Source organism: Aristolochia californica, unplaced genomic scaffold (genome assembly GCF_029961685.1).
Source record: "Aristolochia californica isolate CCGP_79_NKW_82.1479 unplaced genomic scaffold, dmAriCali1.0.hap1 SCAF_6, whole genome shotgun sequence".
In the NCBI taxonomy this organism is placed as follows: domain Eukaryota; kingdom Viridiplantae; phylum Streptophyta; class Magnoliopsida; order Piperales; family Aristolochiaceae; genus Aristolochia; species Aristolochia californica.
Window position 1 is genome coordinate 34,111,417 of NW_027182257.1, and position 9,869 is coordinate 34,121,285.

Genomic DNA, 9,869 nt, shown 5'->3' on the forward strand with positions numbered 1-9,869 from the left:
TTTCGGAAAAAAAAGGAAATATACATCAGGCTTCACGATGGGTATGGCGATGAAGTGATTTTTTCCTATCCTTCTGATTTAGTACTTAAAAGTTTTCAGACTACCTCGCGTTCTGTTTTTGGTTGTCGCTTTGTGTTTAAGCTTTTGATGTTTGTTTGTTATTTTCTCGTTCTACCTAGGGTTTTCGTCTATATCTGCTACTTATAGTGGGTTTGTTTCGTAACCTTCAATCATAGAGTTGCATCTAACAATTCCACTGTCTCACCTGATTGTTTGTTGGCTATGAATATGCAGAAACTGAGAGTAACATCGAGCAAGAACTTCAATTATAAAATGCGAGAGCACAGCGGAGTTGGTTATCAGGACCTTAGAGGAGAACTTCCGATACTTAATAACTTCCCAAAGGTTACTCTTGTTCCCCTTGTCTTTCTGATTTTCTATGAGGTATCTGGTGGTCCGTTTGGTGTAGAAGACAGCGTCAAAGCTGCTGGTCCTCTTTTGGCCTTTATTGGATTTCTAATTTTTCCATTCATATGGAGTATTCCAGAAGCTCTAATAACTGCAGAAATGGAACTATGTTCCCTGAAAATGGAGGTTATGTTGTATGGGGTCTCATCTGCTTTGGGTCCTTACTGGGGTTTCCAGCAAGGTTGGATGAAATGGTTAAGTGGGGTTATTGATAATGCTCTTTATCCTGTTCTGTTTTTAGATTATCTGAAATCAGCTATACCAGCATTCGAAGGTGGTGTTCCCAGGGTTATAGCTGTGCTCATAATTATACTTGGATTAACTTATATGAACTATCGAGGGCTAACGATAGTTGGGTGGGTAGCAGTTTTGCTAGGAGTTTTCTCTCTTCTCCCTTTCATTGTTATGGGACTAGTAGCCATACCCAAGCTAGAACCATCCAGGTGGTTCGTGGTGCCCTCGGAACATCTAGACTAGGGTTTGTACCCGAACACACTCTTTTGGAATTTGAACTACTGGGACTCCATTAGTACTTTGGCAGGAGAGGTACACAATCCGAAGAAAACTTTGCCAAAGGCTCTCTTCTATGCTCCTGTTGGTCATTTTAGGATATTTCTTTCCTCTTCTTGTGGGCACTGGAGCAATTGAGCTTCAACAAGAAATGTGGAGTGATGGGTATTTCTCAGATGTTGCAAAACTGATAGCCGGTGTGTGGTTGAGCTGGTGGATCCAGAGTGCTTCAGCATTTTCTAATATGGGAATGTTTTTACCAGAAATGAGTAGTGACTCATACCAGATTCTTGGTATGGCTGAAAGAGGAATGCTTCCAGAGTTCTTCAGCAAGAGATCTCGCTATGGAACCCCACTGATGGGGATCTTGTTCTCTTCTACAGGGGTGATACTGCTTTCTTGGATGAGCTTTCAAGAAATTGTTGCAGCAGAGAACTTCCTTTACTGTTTTGGGATGATCTTGGAGTTTGTGGCTTTTATACAACTGAGAATCAAGTATCCCAAGGCTTTGCGACCTTACAAAATACCCCTGGGGACTGTTGGTTCCATTTTGATGTGTATTCCTCCAACCTTATTGATCTGTGTGGTTTTAGCTCTTGCTTCTTTAAAGGTTATGGTCATAAGCCTTATTGCAGTGGTTATTGGGCTTGTTCTGCAACCATGTTTGCAGTACGTTGACAAAAGGCGGTGGAGGAGATTCTCCATTAGCACAGACCTTCCAGATCTTCAACATATGGAAGACGAATATACTGCTTTTTAGCTGTGGACTGAACAGCTTATTGTCTGATCACGGGAGTCTTTCCTCCCTTGTCTTCTTTCATTAGGATTAATAGTCATGAACACTAAATGGCCCTATTAGAGTATCACATTACCTTGTAATTATATCTTCTGTCTAGTTGAATTTTTTTGCCTTCATGCTTCTTTGGCTCCTTTCCTTTCTCTATGAAAGTAATTGACGTCCACTTTTTGTCATGTGCCTATTTATATGGTGTTTTAATCCATGGTAGTATAGACAAGAATCACTTTTTGGCTTTATGCCTTTTGTTGAATTTCTAGAAAAGAGAAATACTCCACTAACTCGTTATTAACTGAGTACAATGAACTTCTATTTATAATAGAGGAAACAAGTAAAATCCAATTACAATTAAACTATCATTGTCTCAGTTATATCCAAAGTCAAACATTAAAAGATAAGTATTAAAATAGTTGAACAACTGAACATAAATAGAAGACTACCATAGATAAAACATATTTAACCGAAACCTTCTTTGTGACGTCATCATGTGAGACTTATTTAAGACTTCACTATATTAATTTTGACTTTGTGAGACTTCTTACTGTGAGAGTTACGTAAGACTCTTCCATATTTGTTCTTTCTCAAGTTGATAACTCCAATTTGCAATGAAAAAGATTTTTGGTATTCAATCTTCATTGGCTAAAACTTTTTCATATATGTTAAATCTTCATCATTTATTCTCCTCCTTATTTTAAATATTTTGGTCACTTAAAAATTACAACAACATATAGAATAAAATACATCTTTCTTGTACTTCTTCTTAGCAGTGGCATTGAGTTGAGCCGAGTTCGAACCTGTATATGTTTAAGTTGGGTTTGATTTAAATACTTCGAACTCGAGCTCAAGCCAAGTCTAGACTCGAGCTTAAAATTGGAATCGAGCTCGAACATAATAATTTTAACCGAATTCGAGCTTAAGCTTGAGCCAGTTCAAGCTCTAATCTACATATAAAACTTTGCATAAAATACATGTCAAATAAGTTGTATATAAAATTATATGTAAATTTTACTTAAAATTGGGTATCATCTCTACATAAATTGGATACGTTTTTAAAGAGATTATTTGAAATTCTGGCAATTTCCCCAGTAAACTAAAGAACATGGAGCCCCATAGACCCCCGTTCAACCCGACAATTCACATCACATCCCTTCTGAATCCACCACTTGACCCAATCAATTTTTAGATTTTGTACCTCACTCTCTCTCGTCTTTATTGTCAACCCTTCTTTTTCTATTTCTTTTTTCTCTCTATCGAAACACAAACACCCAATGTGACCGAGATAAATTGCGAGAGAGAGCTTGGAGATCATAGATAGATGAGAAAAGGGTTGGAGAGAGAAATTGTGATAATCGATTAGATGTCCAGCCAACCACTCACGATCTTCCTCAACGAGCTCTATTTTTTTGTTTCTACTTCCATCTCCTACCAGCTGGAAAACCTCTCCCTACTCAACACGAATCCTCACGCGGCTTTCTCAATGGGTGATGGCTTGTGTTGTTTAAAATCTTGTTTGGCGAAAGGATGGTGGAGTTGTAGATGAGTATTGGCAAAAAGAAGAGTTCTTTCAGGATGAAGCAGAGAAATGAGTCCAACAAATGGTTCTGATTCTTGTGGTACAAATATCTCAGGATGTTCTCGAGGGTTAAATGCTATTGTCTGGTAGCATCTTCTTCACTGGCTATTATTGTCTAAGCACAATAAATGGCAAGAAATTAGGGTGTGGGGGTGGAAGCGTGGGAGGCAAAAAATTCGGTGTTTGCCTTTCTTCCGTCAATCTCGGGTCCTAAGTCTTGAGTCTCGAGTCTGTAGCCGGTTCCTAAAAATGGCTAAAACTCATTACATGTTGGGTTTAACTAAACGAGCCAGTTCGTGAGCTTGTGAATTGAGTCGAACCTCATTAGAGTTCGGCTCATTTACTTAAACGAGTTAGAAATCCGATCTCGAATTCGATTCAAGATCGAGTTATTTAGAATTGAACTGAGCCGCAATCGAGCTAAGCTCGAGCTACTCGCGAACCGGCTCGGTTCGATGCTTCCCCTACTTCTTCTTTTACTTCTCCCCTTCAAGCTGAAGATAAAAAGGACATAGAAACTCATTTTGGACAAAACATAATGTGGGAGAAGAAAATCACTCATAACATTACGAAAAGCTCTATATACTAATCAAAACGGTTATTGTCTGAAGCACACGACTCAATTTTAAAGGCAAAAAAAAAAGGCCCAACTTTAGGGCTTAATAAAGAGATTACTCACTTTTTAAGGGTAGCTCAAATACAAATTACCTATTGGGTGAAGAATAAAAGACTTGACACAAGCTAGATATTGGGCACACTCTTATACTTTTTAGGTAGTGGGTCTAGGCATTGCTTTGAAGCGATGAAAACAAAAAAAAGATAATCCAAAGAAATATGAGAGAAAAACAACTTTAATCAGAAGAAGACGATTATGCAATACTCATAATTCCAAAGAGATTTTTTATTTTTTTTTGAAAACTAGGGAAGACTATAACAATAGAACTTAATAAATTTGACTAAGTCTAACGTTTTTGGGGTGACCACAATTTTTCGGAGTTGATGATGCATAAGATACACCGCCAAATAATAAAAACACGAAGCTTGAAAACAACATCGAAGCAATATATTGCTAAGTTGTGGAGCCTAATCAACACCCTCTTTATATTTGGAGCGTTGCTATTAGGGTTTTATCTTCACAGACGCTTTGAGTTGCAGACCGAGAGAGGTTAGAGGAAATACCTGTAAGTGTACGATTTTTCTTGTAAGCTATTTCATCTTCATAATAGATTACTACAGCGGTGGAAGACAGGATGTAGTCTCACCTTGAGGCGAACCTGTATAAATCTTGTTGTATGTTTGTGTTTATTTTTCTCCTTTCTTCAACAATTATTATTATTGATCTCGTTAGTCTGGAATTAGGGCGTCTAATTCCTAACAAGTGGCATCAGAGCTTTGGTTCGTGATTGAGAGCAATGGCTGGCGGAGAAGGATCGGTACTTGGAATCAACAAGTTCGGTGGTATGGATTTTGCGTTTTGGAGGATGTAGATCGAAAATTATCTGTACAGTAAAAAGTTGCATACACCACTTCCGGATATGAAACCAGAAGGTATGAAAGATGATGAGTGGAATCTCCTTGATAGACAGTTGTTGGGAGTAGTCCAGTTAACACTATCAAAGAACATTGCTCACAACGTGGTGTCGGAGAAAATCACAACGGGGATGATAAAGATTTTATCTAATATGTATGAGTAGCTTTCTACAAATAATTAAGTACATCTCATGAAAAAACTCTTTAATTTAAGGACGATAGAAAATAAATCATTGGCATCATATTTGAATGAGTTTAGCACGATTGTCAATCAATTGACATCCGTTCAAATTAAATTTGATGACGAGATCCGTACTTTAATTCTTTTGGTGTCTTTGCCAAATTGTTGGGAGGCTATGAGGATTGCGATTAACAACTTTATAGGCAATGAGAAGTTGATATTTAATGATGTTCGGGATACCATTCTTGTGGAGGAAGTTCGTAGAAAAGACTTTGGAGAATCGTCGACCTCTAATTCTGCCCTAAGTGCAATAAGAGAGGCAGGAACTTCGAGAGGAATTCCAACAAGGGCAATGGTAGAGGGAAGTCAAGGAATGGAAGAAGCAAGTCCAAATTTGGAAGGAATCTAAAGTGCTGGAATTGTGTCAAGTCTGGTCACATAAAGAAGAACTGTAGAGCCGAAGAAGGATGAAAAAAAAATGATGTTGCAAATGCGGTGACTGAAAAGGTACAAGATGTTTTACTCTTGTCGGTTGATAGCCCTATTAACTCTTGGGTGTTAGATTCAAGAACTTCTTTTCATACCACCACACATCATGAGATCATGGGAAGGTGTACCTTGCTAATAGAGAACCTTTGGATATTGTCGGTATTAGTAATGTCAGTTTGAGGATGTCAAACGGGTCAGTATGGAAAATTCACAAGGTGAGACATGTACCAAAATTGATGTGTAATCTGATTTCAGTAGGGCAACTTGATGATGAAGGTCATAATGTGACTTTTAATGGTGTTGTCTGGAAAGTTACTAAGGGAGCCATGGTTGTTGCACAAGGAGTTAAAACTGGAACTCTTTACATCACTTCCAATTGCAGAGACGCAGTTGCTAATGTTGTTACTGATTTTGACTTGTTGCATTATAGGCTTGATCACATGAGTGAGAAGGGAATGAAAGTGCTTCAGTCCAAAGGGAAGCTATAGGGTTGAAAACTGTAAATAAAAGTTTGTGTGAAAGCTGTATTTTCAGTAAGTAGAAAAGGGTTAGCTTTTCTAAAGCTGGAAATGAGCAAAAATAACAAAATTGGAGTTGGTTCACACAGATGTTTGGGGGCTTCAACTATTACCTCCCTTGGTGGTTCTAACTATTATGTGACATTTATTGATAATACAAGCAAGAAGCTATAGGTTAATTTCCTGGAAAAAAAAATTTGATGTCTTTGATACCTTCAAGAGATGGAGAGCAATAGTTGAAAATGAGACAAATTTGAAGGTGAAGTGTTTGCAGTCAAATAATGGAAGAGAATACATAAATGATGATTTCAAGTGATACTGTCACTATGACCGAAGCAAGCAAAGAGATGATATGGTTGCAGTCCTTCAGGGAAGAATTAGGTCTCAAGCATGGGAAGAATGTATTGTATTGTGACAGTCAAAGTGTTGTTCATTTAGCAAAGAATCTTGTTTATCATACTAGAATAAAGTACATGTAGGTGTGTTACCACGTCATTAGATCGGCTCTGGAGGATGGAGTCTTAGCACTTGAGAAAATTCAAGGAAGTCAGAATCTGGTTGATATGTTGACAAAGACTGTTATAATTAAGAAACTGAATTTGTGTGCAACTTTTGTTGGATTTATCTCTGAGGATTGAGAAGTTGTTGCCGCTGCAGAGGAGATATTGATGTGGACTAGTCTCCAAATGAGATTGTTAAGTTATGGAGCCTAATCAACGCTCTACGCTGAGTCAGTACGCGGATCAACCTTTGTGGTAAGATTGTCGTGGGAGTTGGAAGGTGAGCGGGAAGCCTCCCTCCCGAGGGTGTCAGGGTGGAGCCCCCACCCGGTCCACAATATATTAATTGTTATTTTATTAAGGGTAATTTGAGAATTTTACTCTTGTATCACGGTTGTCCTAGTTTCCTCTTCATATTTGGGGCGTTGTTATTAGGGTTTTATCTTCACGGAAGCAGCTCGAGAGAGGTTAGAGAAAACACCTGTAAGTGTGTGATTTTTCTTGTAAACTATTTATCTTCATAGTGGATTACTATAGTTGTGGAAAACTGGACGTAGTCTCACTTGGAGGCAAACTTGTATAAATTTTGTTGTATTTTTGTACTTTTTTTTCCTTTTATCCAAGTATAACTTTACTTCATAAAATATACCTATTTTGAGATAAATAATCTGATAGATTTTAGACTCTTTAATCTAGCCGAACTGAATATTTTTTCTTCTTTGGCCAGCATGACCATTGATTTTTTCGAGATCAATATCTCCCTCCAAAAAACTCAAATTGAGAATTGGTTTGATAGGTAAGAAAATAGACTTACAGATATTGCTTTTGATTTATAGTTTCCTGATAAAGTCTCGTTCTTGATAGTATAAGATGGCTCGAAAATTGAAGTTTTGTGCTACTGCTCGAACCTCTCTTGCAGTCTGACCTTTCCTGCTTCAAATATCGATTTCTCTTTGTAGAAAACTCTGATTGTCATACTTCTTTTTGCATTGGAAAGTAGACTCGAAGATTCAAAATACTAGAGATGATAGATCTGAAAAGGATCACATTATTTCTATGGGTTGACTATGTCAACTCACACTACCCGTTTTGATACCATGTTGAATTTTTGGAACAGAGAAATATTTCACTAACTTGTTATTAACTGAGTACAATGAATTTCTATTTATAATAGAGGAAACAATTCGAATCCAATTACAATTAAATTATCCTATCCCAGTTACGTCCAAAGTTAAAAATTAAAAGATAAGTCTTAGAAAATTGAACAATTGAACATAAATAGAAGTCTAATATAACTAAAACACCTTTAATTAAGACTCTTCTATGAGACCTCATCCTGTGAGACTCCTTTAAGACTCCACCATATTAATTCTGGCTCTTTGAGGCTTCTTACTATAAGAGTCATGTAAGACTCTTCCATATTTGCACTTCAACACTTTTAAACTTGTAATATAATTTTTGTTTGATATTGGAGTTAAGAGTGAACTACCTCTAAAGCTTTTACTTGTGAGTGCAAGATCTAGGACATGTTAGTGCACTGTGTAAGTGAAAGTGAATTCACTTTTACTAGGAAATTTGGCTCCAAAAGCGTTAGTGCCTTGTGTAAGTGAAAAGATGAGGTGAATTCACTTTCACTCGTTTAAGTGAATTCACTAGTAATTCACTTTCACTCGTTTAAGTGAATTCACTAGTAATTCACTTTCACTCGTTGTTTCACTCGACGCTCGACACAGAGACTAAACTAATTCAGTTGGATTTTAATGGAAATACTAATATATTTTTTATTAATAAAATATGTTATTTATTTATTATATTCATAATTTTTAATATTATATTAAATTATTAATTTAAGAGTAATAATTAATTGAGCGTAAAACTAAGAATTTGATCAAATATCTAGGGTAAACTTTTTTGTTTAAGTATTTTATTTCTATAATTAATTAAAATAATATTTTCATTTTAATTTGTAATTATTGCATTAATTTAGACTAAAAAAATATATATCTTATTTTATTAATAAAATACCTTTTTTATATATTTTTTATATTCATGACTTTTAATAGTTTATTAAATTAATAATTTAAGAATGATAATTCAGATATTGTAAAAGTAAGAATTTGATTAAATATCTAGACATTATAAAATTATCATATTTGTTTAGGTATATTATTTCTTGATATTTAATTAATTAATATTATTTTTAAAATATTAATTTATTTATCTTATTTTGTTAATTAAAATTTAAATAAAATTATCATAATAAAGTTAAATCTATAGAGTATTTTAATAGTAAATTTATTCTCCATTTTCCACTAAATTTTTCATTATGCACACTAACACAAGACAATATTTTACACTGCACTTTTCATTGAGCACACTAACAAAAAAAAGTAATTCACTTTCATATTTCACTTTCACTAGGTAATTCTCTTTCACTTTCACTTTTCACTGCATTTTCAAAGTGCACTAACCCCCCCTTAGGGTTATTTCAATTGAGTGGAAACAACAAAGTAAGCTCCCTGTCCTCTGCACGGACCCATGACTGCCTTCAAGTTTTTGTTTATCTGGTAGGTTTGGAAGGCCCAAAAATTTCACCAACAAAGTTTTAGATATTTGATACCCAGCTCATTGTGTTCCAAGTTGTCATCATCTCCTTTTTTTCCTTTGAATAGTCCCCGTTTTTGTGTTTACATGGTAGGAGTCCCTAAACTAGAACGGCGGGCCAACAAGGCCTCCTCCCTGGCCAACCCAGCTGAGTCAGTCGACCCATAGCTAGAACTAGAGAATAGTTTTGATTGAACTAGGTTCAACTAGTGGTTCGATGCTAGTTTTAAAACTAAATAAACTCTACATTAGGGGGGGGGCGGAACTTGACGCAACACATGAACTTTAGCCACATTACTCGGTTCATCTCCTGAAGTCGTTAGTGGAGCACCAATATTTAAGTCATGTAGATGAATAAGATGAATCTAAAAATCATCTCCACAATTTAATTTCGGAAATTTGGTTTCCATAGTATGTTGCGAAATATCCAAATGAAGCGGGTGCCTCGCTTCGAACCCTCGTTGATTTTTTTTTGTTGGGTCTCTCTCTCACACCCTCTCTCTCTCGGTCTCCTCCTTCTCTCGTCACTTCTTTCTCCTAGAATTTTTTCCTCTCTCTCTGCGGTCATCTCGGTTCTCCCTGCTCCCTCTCCCTTCTCTCTTCTCCATCTCAACCTCCCTTTCCCATGTCCCTCTCGCTCGGAACATCCACTCGGCCTCCCTCTCTCTCCCTCACACTCAGCCTCCCACTCACTTCTACC